This window comes from Cylas formicarius, unplaced genomic scaffold, assembly GCF_029955315.1.
Source record: "Cylas formicarius isolate icCylForm1 unplaced genomic scaffold, icCylForm1.1 PGA_scaffold_8__14_contigs__length_24414737, whole genome shotgun sequence".
NCBI classification, from domain to species: domain Eukaryota; kingdom Metazoa; phylum Arthropoda; class Insecta; order Coleoptera; family Brentidae; genus Cylas; species Cylas formicarius.
In genome coordinates, this window is record NW_026844361.1 from 14,146,097 (window position 1) to 14,161,080 (window position 14,984).

Sequence of the window (14,984 nt, forward strand, 5' to 3'; positions counted from 1 at the left end):
TTACCATAACATTTTTATTCAAATATCTCGCGCACCATGTATGATTGACGAATACTGTAAATGTAAATAGAGAATTGTAGCTATCGACACAGTTCACGATAATGTTCAAACCAAATTATCCCACGTTTTTTCGTTTTTCTTTTGCGTCCAAGAATTTTCCCAAAAATACGGAACTTAGCTCTAGATGATCCACGTGTCCTGGGCCAAGAATTTTTCCAATTGAGAAATACTGATTTTTATATGGTTTTTTTCAAATATCTCAATCAGTAGCTCTTGATAAGGGCTATAATTCTGTTTGAACAACTTAACCATTTTTTAAAAGAACTTTTGATTTACAGCTAATAATTTATTATGCGTGTTTTGGTTCAAGAATCTTGCCGATCGGCTAAAAAGTTTTTTAAAAATTATTTTTTTATACAGCCCTAAATGACTGCTAAAATTTAATCGAATTGCGGGTGTGGATTTTTAACACCTTGAAAAACATAGTCAATAGCTGCAAATTTGGGGCACTTGCTGCATTTTCCAACATATATAATCTAATATCCTGTTTAATATGCGTAAACCGAGAGTTTTAGCTCTGAATTCCATGTAAACAAAACCGTCGACTGGATTATAGTGTTCAGCCTATAGTCAAGGCCTCCTTCCAAGGCCTCATCAATTTTCAGTTTTTGCAAATACCGTCACACCCGGTATATTTTATAAAAATTATCATGGCTATATTCATAAGCTATGCTTTCGCAAAATTTCAAGTCGATAGCTTGAAATTTTGGACAGTTATCGTGTTTCATAGCGGTTTCCGAAAAACTGACGAAAATCTCGAAAAAAAGATAGGTGACCTGTTTAATAAGAGAATAATTTTAGCATCCGGTCTCCAACAGTTCCGAAGTTATTCGCGTTTTTACAGAGCATCGACAGAGAACAGAGAACGGGGAACAGAAAAAAAAATTTTTTTCGACTCCAATCGCTTGTGTACCAATGGGGTCCCCTAGGACCTCACGTTGCCGAGATATAAACGCATATACTTTCGAAAAATTAGATTTTATCGATTTTTGCGAAAATAATAATACTAAGGTAATTCTAAAATAGACATTCAACGTAGATCTCACATTTCGTTGCATCTTTGTTTGCAAGATACAGGATGTCTTATAGGATAATGATGGCTTGAATGAGGTTTAAAGCCCGATATAAATAACACTTTAGATTATTGGTGTTCCAAAAATAATAATAATAATACAATTTATTTGCTTCTTCAAATGTAAAGAAACACATACAAAAACAATATTTATAACATAATGCAAAAATAAGCTAGTCGGCAATTAAATTGTTCAACTCTAACTTGCAACTTACAAACTAATAAGCATAATATCACAGAGGAGAGATTTTTTTCAAGTGAATTAAAAAGTTTAACTACTCAATTTTGTAATTTTGGAGAGAGAACTAACGAGTTTAATCATAACATAAAAACAACAGCTTCAACAATGGAGCAACACCGCGAACTATAAGGCTCATTTGCTACATACAAATCGTCAGGTCAGTTAGACTGAGAGAAGGGAATCTATTTTTCACTAAGCAGTAGTTTCTTTAATTGCCTTTTAAACATTTGCATGTTTATTTTTTTAGTGTTAGAGAAGTCTATTCTATAGGCTATACACGTTTTAGGCGATGCATACACAGGCGTTCCCGACACAATAACCTTATAAAAAAGACAAAATTCTTCTTCGTTGCTCCCAAATTCAAATGGCTTAAAACAAGACAGTCAGTTTATTGGAATTTTTGGCCTTGTGCATTTTCGAAAAGCTGAAATCTACGTTCCAGGTAACTCTTGAAAATTGAAAATTCTAAGAAAAACTTGGTGATTCACAGTGTCAAACGCTTTCGAATAGTCGAATAAAATCAGTGCGGTGTTCGTCCCAGCATCAGTTGCTTGAAATATATCGTCTGTTACAGTTCCTGACGCCGTTGTACAACCGAACCCCGGTCTGGGAAAATCTGGTACCTGTCTAGATATTTTGTGTATTTGTTTCTCCATTGAATTTTCTAGAATTTTAGATAGACAAGGAAGGAAACTCACAGGTCGCAGATCAATGTATTCTTCTGCGTTACTCTTCTTCTGCAGTGGCTTGACCTTTGCTACTTTCCTTTCTGAAGGTCAAGTGTCAAGTCAGAACTAAAGGGCAGCACATCAAAATCATTACCAGATTTATCAAGTCTGCACCAATAGCAGTGAGCTGTGTCACATTTACCAGAGTATTTTAAAAAGAAATTATGTGAAGTGAATTCTAGGTATTATTTCTTCCCCTGCTAAACCGATTGTAAGCCTTCGCCTTCAGTCTCACCAGACGACCAACATTGTCGGTAAACCATGGAGGCCTTTGTTTTTTGATTAGTAAAGTTTCACAACCAGCCACCAAATCAAAAATATGCAATATGGCTCAGTTAACAAGACGATACAGAATTTATAAAAAGGGTGCTTCTTGAAGAAAATTTTGAAAAATATTTTGATAGACTTTTTTAAGTTTCTAAAGGCAACATGGTTTGGACCAATTTGCATATTTTCTGATCTGAGACTCCATCAATTGTTTGTACTTTCTCCTGCGTTGGTTTTTATTGAGTCGAACTAGCTAACGTTTCGTTAGGGTATCCAACTAAAACCAAAATTATGGAAACGCTACTTCGATGATACTTTTGTTATTTGGCCTCATGGTCTATACACTCTAACATACGTTTTACCATTGAATTCTAAACTAATAACCTCCCATTCTTAGATATTTTTATCAATAGGAAATCAGATCTAATATTGTCATTGTGTTTACAGAAAACCTACGCACACAGACCGATACCTTAATGCATGGTCTTATCACCGTTCGGCCCAAAAATCATCGGTTATCAACTCTCTTGTTTACAGAGCCGCAAAACTGTCTCAGCCCGAGTCACTGAACCCAGAATTAAAACACCTTACCTCTGCCCTTCTCTCTAATAATTTCCACGTTAAAGATATTAAAATATATATACACTTCACCACAGCCTTCCAATAGCAATGAATCCAAAAGCAATCCCACACTTGCCACTGTTGATCTGACCACATATCAAAAGTTCTAAATAAATATAACGTCACAAACAGATTTACCACTTACTTTTTACACCGTCTCGGATGACTGATTCCCATATTCGTGACAGGTAGAGACCTAAGTCGCGGTTAAGATTGCTGGGTTGTTTATAGATTTCTATAGACTCTCGGATTTTTCGTTGGTAGAAGAACTGATTACATGCAAGAATTTTAGTTTTATAGAATAAAATTTTATGTCCGGTTTCATGGGTGTGTTCGGCAACAGCTGATGAGTTTTAGTCGTAAGGCTCTTTCGTGTTCTTTGAGTCTAGTTAATATTTCGGGTCTCTCCAATGTATACTTTGCCGCATATGCATCGAATGCTGCAAACTCCCGGCATCTCAAATGGAATTTTGTCTTTGACGGAACGAAGATGTTGTGAATCTGGTTTTGGCGTTATACTTCTTTAGAACTTTTGATATGTGGTCAGTGATGTTTTGAATGAAGGAATGACCACAGTGGCAAGTGTAGGATTGCTTTCGGCCTCATTGCTATTGGAAGGTTGTGGTGAAATGTATTTCTTCTGATTTTCTATTTATAAGAATATATAAGAATGGAAGGTTATTTTTAGTTTCCAACTCAATGGTAAAACGTATGTTAGGGTGTATAGAGTTTAAATGTCTAAGAAAATCTACTAGGGCTTCTTGACCATGAGGCCAAATAAATTCTTGCATGTAATCAGTTTTTCTACCAACGAAAAATCCAAGGGTCTATAGAAATCTATAAACCACCTAACGATCTTAACCGCGACTCAGATCCCTACTTGTCACCAATATGGGAATCAGTCATCCGAGACGGTGTTTATGGCCTTCATTTAACTCCGCCCCCCTCAAACAATATATAAGCAGGTACAGAGTAAAATGCGAGCCAGTTTCAGTCGCACAAGCCAACAAGATGATTGGCGGAATGTCAGCAAGTTCTACTCAGCAAAAACTTTCTAGGAAGAAGAGTCACATCAAGGGAGTTTCCAGAAACGATAATCTGTTCAAAATCGTAAACTTCAAAACATGACAGAAGCATTCCTGTGCTAGCAATGTCGACAACCAGATATAATAATAATAAAAATAAAATAATCTGAACATTTCTGGTTCGAATGTACTTGTGTTGAATGGATTTTCATCATCATCATATAAAAGCCACCTCAGTTCATTTTAATGTTTGTAATATATTGTTTATGCTTTTGACATTATTCGATACCTAAAATAAAGTCTACGGAAATAAATTTGATTTGATTTGTTTTTGATTTTATCGTAGTTTTAGATAAAGGCTTGAACAGACCATTAAATGTTTAACATGACATGACAGTCAGTTCCAAAATAGCCGTAACAAAACACACCTGCACTTTCATTATTTGGCCGTCTTTCAAAACGTTCGGTAGGCAATTTTGGTCTCGTGCGTAAAACATACAAATGAGCCCGTTCTAAAATAAAAACGCGGGAATGAATGGCAACGTACTTTGTGAGCGAATAATATTTTTGTGATTTTTGGAACGCATTTGTATCGAAACCGATTGAGTATTAATGAATTCGTCAGCGGCCATCGGCAAAACGGGAGAAGTAGGTCGAATGGCGTTTCAAACGATTTGTTAATTACACATGCTTATTTCGTTATCGTTCGAAAGCCACTCGAGACTACTCCGCGTTCTGAAGATATTTTATTTGAACAATCGTTATTGCGGACCTAAATTTAGGAGAAGCTCGCATCGCGGCATTGATATGAGCTCATCGATTTTCGAGTCGTGTGGTTTTCGTTCCGGTATTTTGGTCTTTTGATTAATGAATCGGCTAACGATATTACTGCAATTATAATACTGTCACAGTGTAATGATGTGTCTCAACTGTGGGGTATAGTCTGTCTTAATCTTACCTGATAGTAAAACTCAAAGGTTTTGGTATACTATGACCAAAAATATAGTGTCTTTACAACTGACCCCGTGGTTAACTTTTCCTACCAGCCGAGCACACCCTCCCCGTAACCATTCCAGGACCGTCCAAGGAATTTATCTTCCTACAATAACAAGAGGGATATAAATATGTTTTCAATCTTTTTCGCCCAGCAATTCTTGAAACATGTACATAAAAAAATTAGTACAAAGTAACAATTTATTACGTTCTATTTCATTACATTTCAACATAGTATCATTATTAAAATAGAAAATATGAAATATAATGATATTAAAGTATCAGTCACTTAAACAATCGTCACTATCGCTACTGTCGTCACATAGTTCAATGATAACCTCCGCCACTAATCGTTCTCGATAAATATTTTCTTCTTTTATTACTCTTTATTCACAGTTAGACCAGCTTCGTACTGATATTTTAGCTACCTCTTGCCGAATTATGTTATTAAAGAGCCTTAAGGCTAAAAGAAATAAAGTCACCAGCAGTTGCCGAACACAATAACGAAGCCGGACGTATATTTATATTGGTTTCATCTTTTTCTAGCTCATTTTTTCAGTTTATCCAAACTAGAATCCAATTTGACAATAAATGTTTCTTCTTATTAGGTCCTAATCACTACTGTTTATACGGTGAGTTTGAAAATCACTACGTTTATTTCTTCTCTTCAATTCTCCATTATTAATAATATCCCTTATCGACGATATTGGCGTTTTGTAAGTGGTCAGGTTTCTTATAAAATTTCTTTTCTAATAAGTCCTCTACTGATTAAAGTTTCATACACCTTTTCATAACCGGACATTGTTATATTCTCGTAAAATAACTTTATTCAACGATTATTCAACACTGCCACAAATAGTCAACACCCAAGAAAAAAATCAGAAAGGAAGAAGTATAGCTGGCCCACCCCTGCCTTGTCACACAAGCAAGAATAAATTTTTTGTTAATGGATTTACCCAAATTAAATATTTTCATATCATTAAGAAACACTTTGATCTATTATTACATAGACAATGCATGAATGTATCTCTCAGTGTGGGCGTACTGATTCTGTCTCTCTTACTCCCAAGTAATATGACCCTGGTAGTTGGTGACGGCTGTCTTGCATTGATCAGATAAACCTTTAGGCTGGCACAACATCAGTTTTAGTATAAGTGGAAGCAAGATGAGGAATTTATTTTATTTTATTTATTGCCGACTATCTTACCGATAATATAAATATTATTACGTCATTTATGAAACTTGTTGCATAATATACACAAAATTTACCTACACCAAAGTTGTGCGGAAACTACACCTAAAAAAATACTATTAAAATTTTCCATTATCAGTTATTAGCGTTGGATCAGTGCTAATATAAGAGCGGATATTGTCCGTCAATTTCTATATAACATTCCAAATATATACGAGTTATGATTGGCGGAATAGGATATTCTCGGGGATGTTTTCTTGGCAACAGATACCTCGTTCGAAATTGAATGTCACAAGTAATATGTTGATGGTTTTTCTTTAACAGATGTTGGTAATCGGATATTACGCACCAAGTTCAGAAAAGTGCCACTTGGCAAGCTCGATAAATACTATAGGAGTCAAGTTTGCTTAAGGCAAGGTTACAAAGCATAATTCGTGATTTTAGGTTGAAAGAAACAAAATAATTTTATTGTCTAGAGTGGACCTCCATATTGCGAGCCACCAAAAAAACACAAATATTTCAAAACGAACAAAGCAGTTGGTAATGATCTCGATACATAATTACCACAGACGTTATTATGTCCAAGTTCATTGAACAACCGACTAAGGTCAATGGTAACTGTAATTGGCAGCCATATGAAAAAAAAATTACTTACCATTAAAGTCGTTACGTTCTTTCCAAGACATGGATCGTTGTTGACCTAAAAAAGAAAAATATGATTGGAAATGGTCAAAGTCGAAGTAATTTACATAAATAAAATGTCAACGATCAACAATGGTGATGCCAGTGAACTCGGTCTACACCGTAGCCAATATCTATTTGGTGAGGCAAGTACTACTAAGAGTGAGACTGTAGTACTAATGCCAAATAACTGCATTTTTAAGGTAGATTTCGGTACAATAAGAGGTGAAAAAGCAGATTCTGACTGGAATCTAATCTAAATCGGCAACTATTCGACCCAGAAAGGGCGCTTTTACGTCGATATCTGCTGGTTTATTGACGTTTTCGGTTCAATAAACGCCAAAGATGCCGATTTTGACAAGTATTTGAACGATATTGACATTAAAAGATAATTGTTTGGATCAAAAAATGATAGTTTAATCTGTTATCTGGAGTTTTGATGCGGTTTTAGGTACGATGTTTTATTTTGGCCATTTTTAATATTTAATAATATTTAATACATATAAAAAAAATTATGCTCTCGCGCCTAGTACTGCGTAGACTTGAAATGGAGACCGAGTCTGTGAACTTTATTGTGTGGGTTGAATTTTATTATCATAAATTCCCATAATTATTAATTCTCGTTTATTACATTAAGATAACTTTTATTTCTGTCCATACTTCTTAATACATTAAAATAAATAATTAAAATTATAACGATATACATTAACAAAATTATTGACATCCACAAAATGAAGCGTAAATTTTTGACACCTTATTGTGTGGGCAATTTTTCCTTTAATGATTTCTTTCTCTTAACTTTCTTTTGCCTATTTCTCGTGCTGGAATAAATTTTTAAATATACTCATTAAATTTGAGTTATTAATATTTCTTTTTCAAATTACAACTGCAAATTAAAAGTGATCTCTACCTAGGTATACTTCGACCAGAAATATAGTGCTTTTATAAGCGATGCCGTGATTAATTTTTCCTACTGTTCATTACTCCAAACGCAGACCTGGGCCTTGCATTGGATTCCGGGATTCTTTTTGAAATGCACGTAGAAAATATTGTTCAAAGGGCTCTAAAAAGTCTTGGATTTATTTTAGGGCTGACAAATGGGTTTAATAAAAAAATATTTAATAATACTTTTTTTACAGTCTTGTCAGACTCGTGTTGGGATTTGCTACGACAGTCTGGAATCCAATGTATTTTAAATATTTAGATCGGCTGGAGAGTGCACAACGGAAATTTGAAAATGCTATAAATTATAAATTTAATAGACATTTTATTAGTTATAGTGAAAACCTTCATTTCTATTGAATGCGGTCTTTAGAAAATCGTAGAACAAATTTTCATTTATTATTTCTTTACAATTTGACTGAATATCCTTTTCCTTTTGGAAAAAATATACTTTAACTGTAATCCCTACACTCTTCGAAATAGGCAAACGTTCGCTGCATCTAGATGTCACTTAAACTACCCTTTCAATTCTCCAATTATCAGATGTAAAGTCTGTTCATAGATATAAGAAAGTCACTAACCGATACGCTGTAAGCTGTAAGAATGAAATATGGCCGAACAGGTCCGTACTTTGCTTAGAATTTAATTATTTGGGGTTTTGTTAGGAAAGATCTTAAACAATATTTATTTATGTATCTATTTATGTTTAAATCTAAACTAAAATTACAAATTATTTTTAATACCTACTTAAATTACTTAAAGTTATTCACATAATATATCAGTATCACTGTCGCTATCATCGCCTGTTCTAATTATTATTTGTTGTATATTATTTGCAATATGGATTTACGATTGTTCTGCTTTTTCTATATGTTTAACAGAATTTGCCCAACTTTGTAGAAGGATATTAAAAACTTCGGTTTCTATAAGTTTGAGAACATTGGAATTAACACGGGGAAAAACATTGTTACGACGAATGGCAGATTTCAGTTGGTGGCAAACATGTTCAATGGGATTAAATATACAGTGTATACCCTAGATTTTTTGCATAATTATAATTATCACAAACGTATTTCTTTTGTAGGGTCAAGCTTTGTAGAACCTCAATTAATTGCTTTTTGGTATAATCTTTGTGAAAATAAATGTCGTTATTGTACATGTAGTTTTGGATTTTTGATTTTGTGTCACATGAGGAAGGGGTTTTAGTCAACTGTCTACTGTGATAACTTGCATTGTCCATTACAATTACGCTATTAGGAGGAATGTTTGGAACTAGTTTGTTTTTAAACCAACATTCAAATAAATCAGCGGTGGTGCCTTCATGGTAATCCAGAGAAGAATCTTTAATATTTTTCACAATAGAAAGTCCATTTGGAATCCAACCATCTTTAGAGCCAGCATGCAAAATAGTTATTCTTTTAACTCTTTTTGATGGCGCGTTTGTTTTACACTTATCAGTTGAGTCAACCCAACCCTTTTCCAGGGTATCATAAGTGTCGAACCAGGTTTCATCCAAGTAAATAATTGGCCCTTGTTGTTCTCTGAAAATCCTAATTTTTTCTAGATATTCCAGTCGCCATTTCCGAATTCTAAAAGTTTCCATTAAAACTTACCTTTTGTCAATTTTTTAAAATCTAAAACCCATGTGTTGAATATACTTCCATAAGGTAGTTCTGCCACATTTAACACCGGTTTCATCTTCTTTAGGAGGCATGAACCTAATTAAGATATCTATATACTACACGTTATTCACAATTTTCCATACAGTTGATATTGGAATTTTCGTCAATGTGACCATTTCTGCTAAAGATGCTTGGTTGCTGGCACCACGTTCAGTGAGAGTCAAATAAACATTGTTTATAACTTTATTAGTCTCAATAGAATAGTGTTTTCTACATTTGGGCGGGAGCATCTCCTGAGATACACTAGACGCGTACATATTTTGCATAATTCGCACACGATTCAACACACGCTGTATTACACACGAAATAAGAATTATTACTAATAAACTTAAACTAAGTAGTATACCAAACCAAAGAATATTAAACACAGGTAGGTATAAAATGATTTTCTATTACGGACCACAATTTTACCTGAATTTAAATTCCGAAACTTTAGGTCATAATCTTTTTCTTATATCTATGAACAGACCATACCCGTACTTATAAGTAGAGAACGCGTTTCCGTATCTTGACCTATTTGCTCTGAGCTTTGAAGCCTGTAAACGACATTTAAGACCAATTAAAAAGCTGTAGTATTATTTAGCTTGTAAAAAATAATTCTACTGATTAAGAATCTTTTTTTTGTAACATTTAGGCCTTCCTTTTATTGGATAACTGCGTCTGTCTTGTGACTTACTTAACTAAATAAATAATTAAGAGAAAATATATAGGGTGTTTCGTTTAAAAATAAAAAACTAGCCACTGTTTTGTTTTCTTTTACTAAAAGATAATGCTCGGTGACTTCCCTTAACCCCTGTAGGTGTGTACCCAAATATAGAAAATAACCCTGAACATAACACTAACCATATTGCATTAAAACAGAGAATACCGATCGAGAAATGGCGAATCACATCGGTTAGCTCGATTTCCTGTTACGCCAAACAAATATTATCCCATTATCTGCGAGCGATTTCTCAACTTCAAACACTTCCGACTGGCAACCACCGGACATTTTTCAACCTTCCTTAATTAACAAACGCCATTTATACAGTGTCGATTTTTTTGTTCTGCGTTTCGATTGCGTTTGATAAATTTGTTTTGGTGTCCAGATAATATCGTCGTCTCCTTAGCGGTTGGAATAATTGCAGCAATTAGAATATCTCAATGGTTATTGTTCTGTGCTTCGTGTGTTTTATTACTGTTGACTTTTTAGTTCTTTGATTGCTCTAAAACGCAAATGTCGGATGTGATGTTGAACAAAGGGTTATACGTGAAGGAGTAGTGGCGCGCTTAGTCGTCATAACACGCGTTATTATTCCATTGGTCACTTGACCCATTTTGTCCCAGTGGTGCTTTAATGCACCACCTATTTTATGATTTTTTTTGTCACATCCAAGAAATATTTTTGCACATCCATTTAGAAAGTGAAGTGAAGTGAAGAAATCACTAATTTAAGCAGGTACAGAATAAAAAAGCCTGAAGAAGGCAACAGGATGATTGGCGAAACGTTATCTAGTTCGAGTCAACAAAAACCGACGCAGGAGGAATCCAGAAGTTTTGTAAAAAGTATAACAGTAGCCTGTGGAAGTTCCTTTAAAAAAACAAATGTATGTTTTATTCTTCAGGCCTAACCATCCTTACCACTGACATATTTATCATTTTCCCGTAACCTTTGAGACCAATGAGATGTATACGAATCGCGGATAAACGTTATCGCAATCTGTCGCGACAAAAACCCAATCAACGACATTTAATTCGACCATAATTGGCGGAAGAGATTGGTTTAACAAAGTTTCGCGACAAACGAGGAAAGCCAAACGCTGACATTATTAATAGATTCAAATCGATTTATAAATAGACCACATTATAAACGAAGAAAAAAACCCTTACTTACAATTGTCCGCAACCTTAACCTTTTTTAGGAAATATTAGGAAGTAGGAACCGGCTTATTATTTTGTCGGCGAAAAATGGTTTTCTGATGAAAACGTAAATGAGTAATAAATGTTTGTTCGGCCTCGCGTGTATTGGCCAATCGAACTGTCCTTTGTTCCAAATCGGACTCTTGCTCGATGGAAATTCTTGTCTTCGCCTTGCTCTTGCTTGCTTATTATTATTACATTTTGAGATTCTGCTTGAAATTAAAAATCGCACCGATTTTGAACACGATGCCCGTAAATTTCGCACTCGTATTTGGCAAAATGTTTAAAAAAAGGGTTAAGTTCAGGGTTTCGTTATTGCTGTTGTATACTCGTATACAGGGTGTCTAAAATTACACGTTTTCAAAGTTGGTAAACTCGTTTTTTTCAAACGCCACGCACCGTAACTCCATGTGCTATTATGCCAAGGACGTTTTTCTCTATCAAAGTGTATTAGGATTACTTGTGTAGTCTGTCTCAGACGGACCCTTCCCAATAGAGCTTTAACGAAGTTATTAACTATAGTTAATGAATAAAACTATCAACAACAAAAAAATTCTTACTTGAGTGACAAGGCATAATTTATCTTGATTCTACTGAAAATTGCTACTGCTGGCTGTTTTCTGCCAAGGATATTAAGAATCCTAGCTTGCATTATTATTATTATCGAACACTGGTTTCAAAACAAACTTTTCAAAAATATTCCCTATAACAGTGTAATTGTCTCTCGTCATGTTCAGAAACTGAAATCCAGGAATATTTGTTAGAGAATGATATTTATTTTGAATTCAGTAACAAAAAAGTCCTAAATTCATATACACTTAAAAAACAGTATATATACTGTTAATAATTAATTTGGCAGATCAGGCTGGGCATGCTGCTTTACGTCTTCCTCCGTAACCCTATAGAGCATTTGTGGAACCAAATAAAATCAAAGGTCAGTGACAATTCTCAGTGTTAACAAAAAATTCGTTCAGACAATATTCTTCAAAATTTGATAAATCTCTCTGCAACAGGACGGGGATCAATTGTGAATTAGCAATTAAGGACATTAATGATTCTAATTTAAACAAACATATATTAGCGAATATAATAAGCTCTCAATTAATAGATAACAACAAACACAAAGAAATTTCTCAAATGTCATTAGTAAAAACTATAAAAAACAAAGCTTCTGAAAATAACATAATATTTACACGGGCAGATAAAGAGAAGACAGATATAGCTATCGATCTCCCAGAATATATTTCAAAAACCAACAATTTTCTTCAACCAACACTTTTCGAATGTATCAAACACGATCCTACCGAGTTATATCAGAGACATGTCAAAAAAGTATTTACTAGCTCCACACTATTTAGTGACAAAGACAAATATTTTTTAACAATTATGAATCCATAACCGCCGAAATTATGTTCTTTACTTAAATTACTTAAACAAGATATGCCCATTAGACCAGTCGTGTCTTATGTAATAGCTCCAGCAGTTCAACTCTCAACAAAATTAGTAAATATTTTAAAGTTCCACACAGATTTTAAACCAAAATTTGCAATAAAAAATTCTTTTGAATTAATCAACAAAATTAAAGATATCAAAATCCCTTCTAACGCCACACTATTGTCTTTTGATGTACAAAACTTATTTCCCAGTATCCCACCTATGGATGTGATAGAGTTAGTAGATTTCACCCCAACTCGGAAACAGGTTAACATTGGTGAAACAAGATTTATTAGATTGCTTAATATTATCTTTAGACCAAAATTATTTTGAATTTAATGGACAAGATTTACATCTCTAAAGAAGGTTTGATTATGGAACACCCACTTAGTCCTTTGTTAGGCGAGGTTTTTATGGAGAATTTGGAAAATATCATACTAGAACATCCTTTAAGTAATAGCTGTCTATGGTGGTATAGATACGTGGATGATGTATTTGCTGCTTTGTTGGAACGGACAGACAATTGAATTCTTTTTTAAATTACATTAACTCATTACATAATCGTATAAAATTCACTATCGAGATTGAAGAGGATAACTCTATTAATTTTTTAGACTTAACTATTACGAAAGCGCAAAACAAATTAGATTTTTCAATTTATTATAAACCTTCACACACGCACACAGTCATACATAACAGCTCAAATCACCTTCATACACACAAAATGGCTGCATTTCACTCTTTTATACACAGACTCTTAATACGCCACTCTCAACAGAAAATTACAACAAAGAACTTAATATCATTTAACAAATTGCACTGAACAACGGCTACAATCCGTCCATTATAGATAAAATTATAAATAAAAAACAAATCCAGCCAACAGTAAACTCTATTTATCCGAAACCTAATACACAACACAAACAATTTAAAACAATTACATACATAGGAGAACCTAGTGAAAAAGTTTCAAAACATTTGTCAAAATGTGGTTCAAAAATAGCTTTCAGAACTAACAACACAATAGGAAAATTTTTAAAAAACAATAAAACGAAATGTCCAAAATCTCAAAAATCAGGTGTCGACAGGATGAAATGTGGATCTTGTCCTAAAATTTATATTGGACAAACAGGTAGATCCTTCAAGAAACGCATTAACGAACATAAAAGAGCGTTTAAAAACAATAGTCTAGATTCTAATTATGCCTCACACTTAAACACAGAAAAACACATTTTTGACGACAATTTTGATATTTTACATACAGCCACAAAAAGTAGAAAATTCAATTTATTGGAAGCCATGGAGATTAACAACATAAGACTTTCAAATGTATTGCTTAACGTTCAATTAGATTTTAATTACCCTTCCTTTATTGAACTTAAATTCTCACAGCAACTTTAATTAAGGTGTTATGGTCATTTTTCGGTATATAAGTAGCAGGTAATTTGTAAATATTACATTTGATAAAGGCACGGTGCTGTTGAAACAATTGACATGTAAAAATATATAATTTCGTGAAAATCTGAACTTTTAGTTCTTATTTATTTTGAACACCGTTTACTCTATGTATATTAAATATTAACCTAGAATTTCATGCAAAATCGAGATACCTATTAAAATAGTAACATAACATCGATACAACAAAAATACATCTTAATAACAATTAAATTGCTATATCGAAACCCCTATTCGTTGATGAAGGTCGCTCTACAAATACGGAATGTGTAAGGATTCCAGCAAATTTATGACACCGTTAAACTGATTATGTACAAAACCGATTGGACAGGTGTTTTGTTTCTTTGCTCTCACACATCGCAGGTCCTTGGTCCTTAGAATTATTTTTGTTATCAGTGTTTACCGGCATTCTAGAATATTCTGTTACTGCGGTTTGATTAATGGCAAAATCCTAAGGTCTCATGGACATAACGGTTATAACCTTGCTTTTGTTCTCTTTTACTGCTTAGCTTCTGCATTACTTGCGGGATGAACTAGCCAAGATGTCTAGCGAAATTTTATATAGTTGAACTATTTTCAAGAGACTATTATTGTAAGTAGTTCTATTAAAAGAACTACGAAGTATGTACCGTAGAAAGGGAAGACTACATACCTCAAAAACGGTTCTCATCGCCAACTCTCTTGAACATGTA

General features: G+C 33.8%; 1 protein-coding gene across 1 annotated transcript in view; it reads right to left on the reverse strand.

Annotated features, from left to right (window-relative positions):
* LOC132706510 (alpha-1B adrenergic receptor) overlaps positions 1-14,984 on the reverse strand; it is a 125,335-nt gene that overhangs the window by 76,578 nt on the left and 33,773 nt on the right. The window contains exon 2 of the mRNA XM_060677864.1: positions 6,855-6,899. The gene's annotated coding sequence lies outside the window, so the exon portion shown is untranslated. The remainder of the gene's footprint in view (positions 1-6,854; positions 6,900-14,984) is intronic.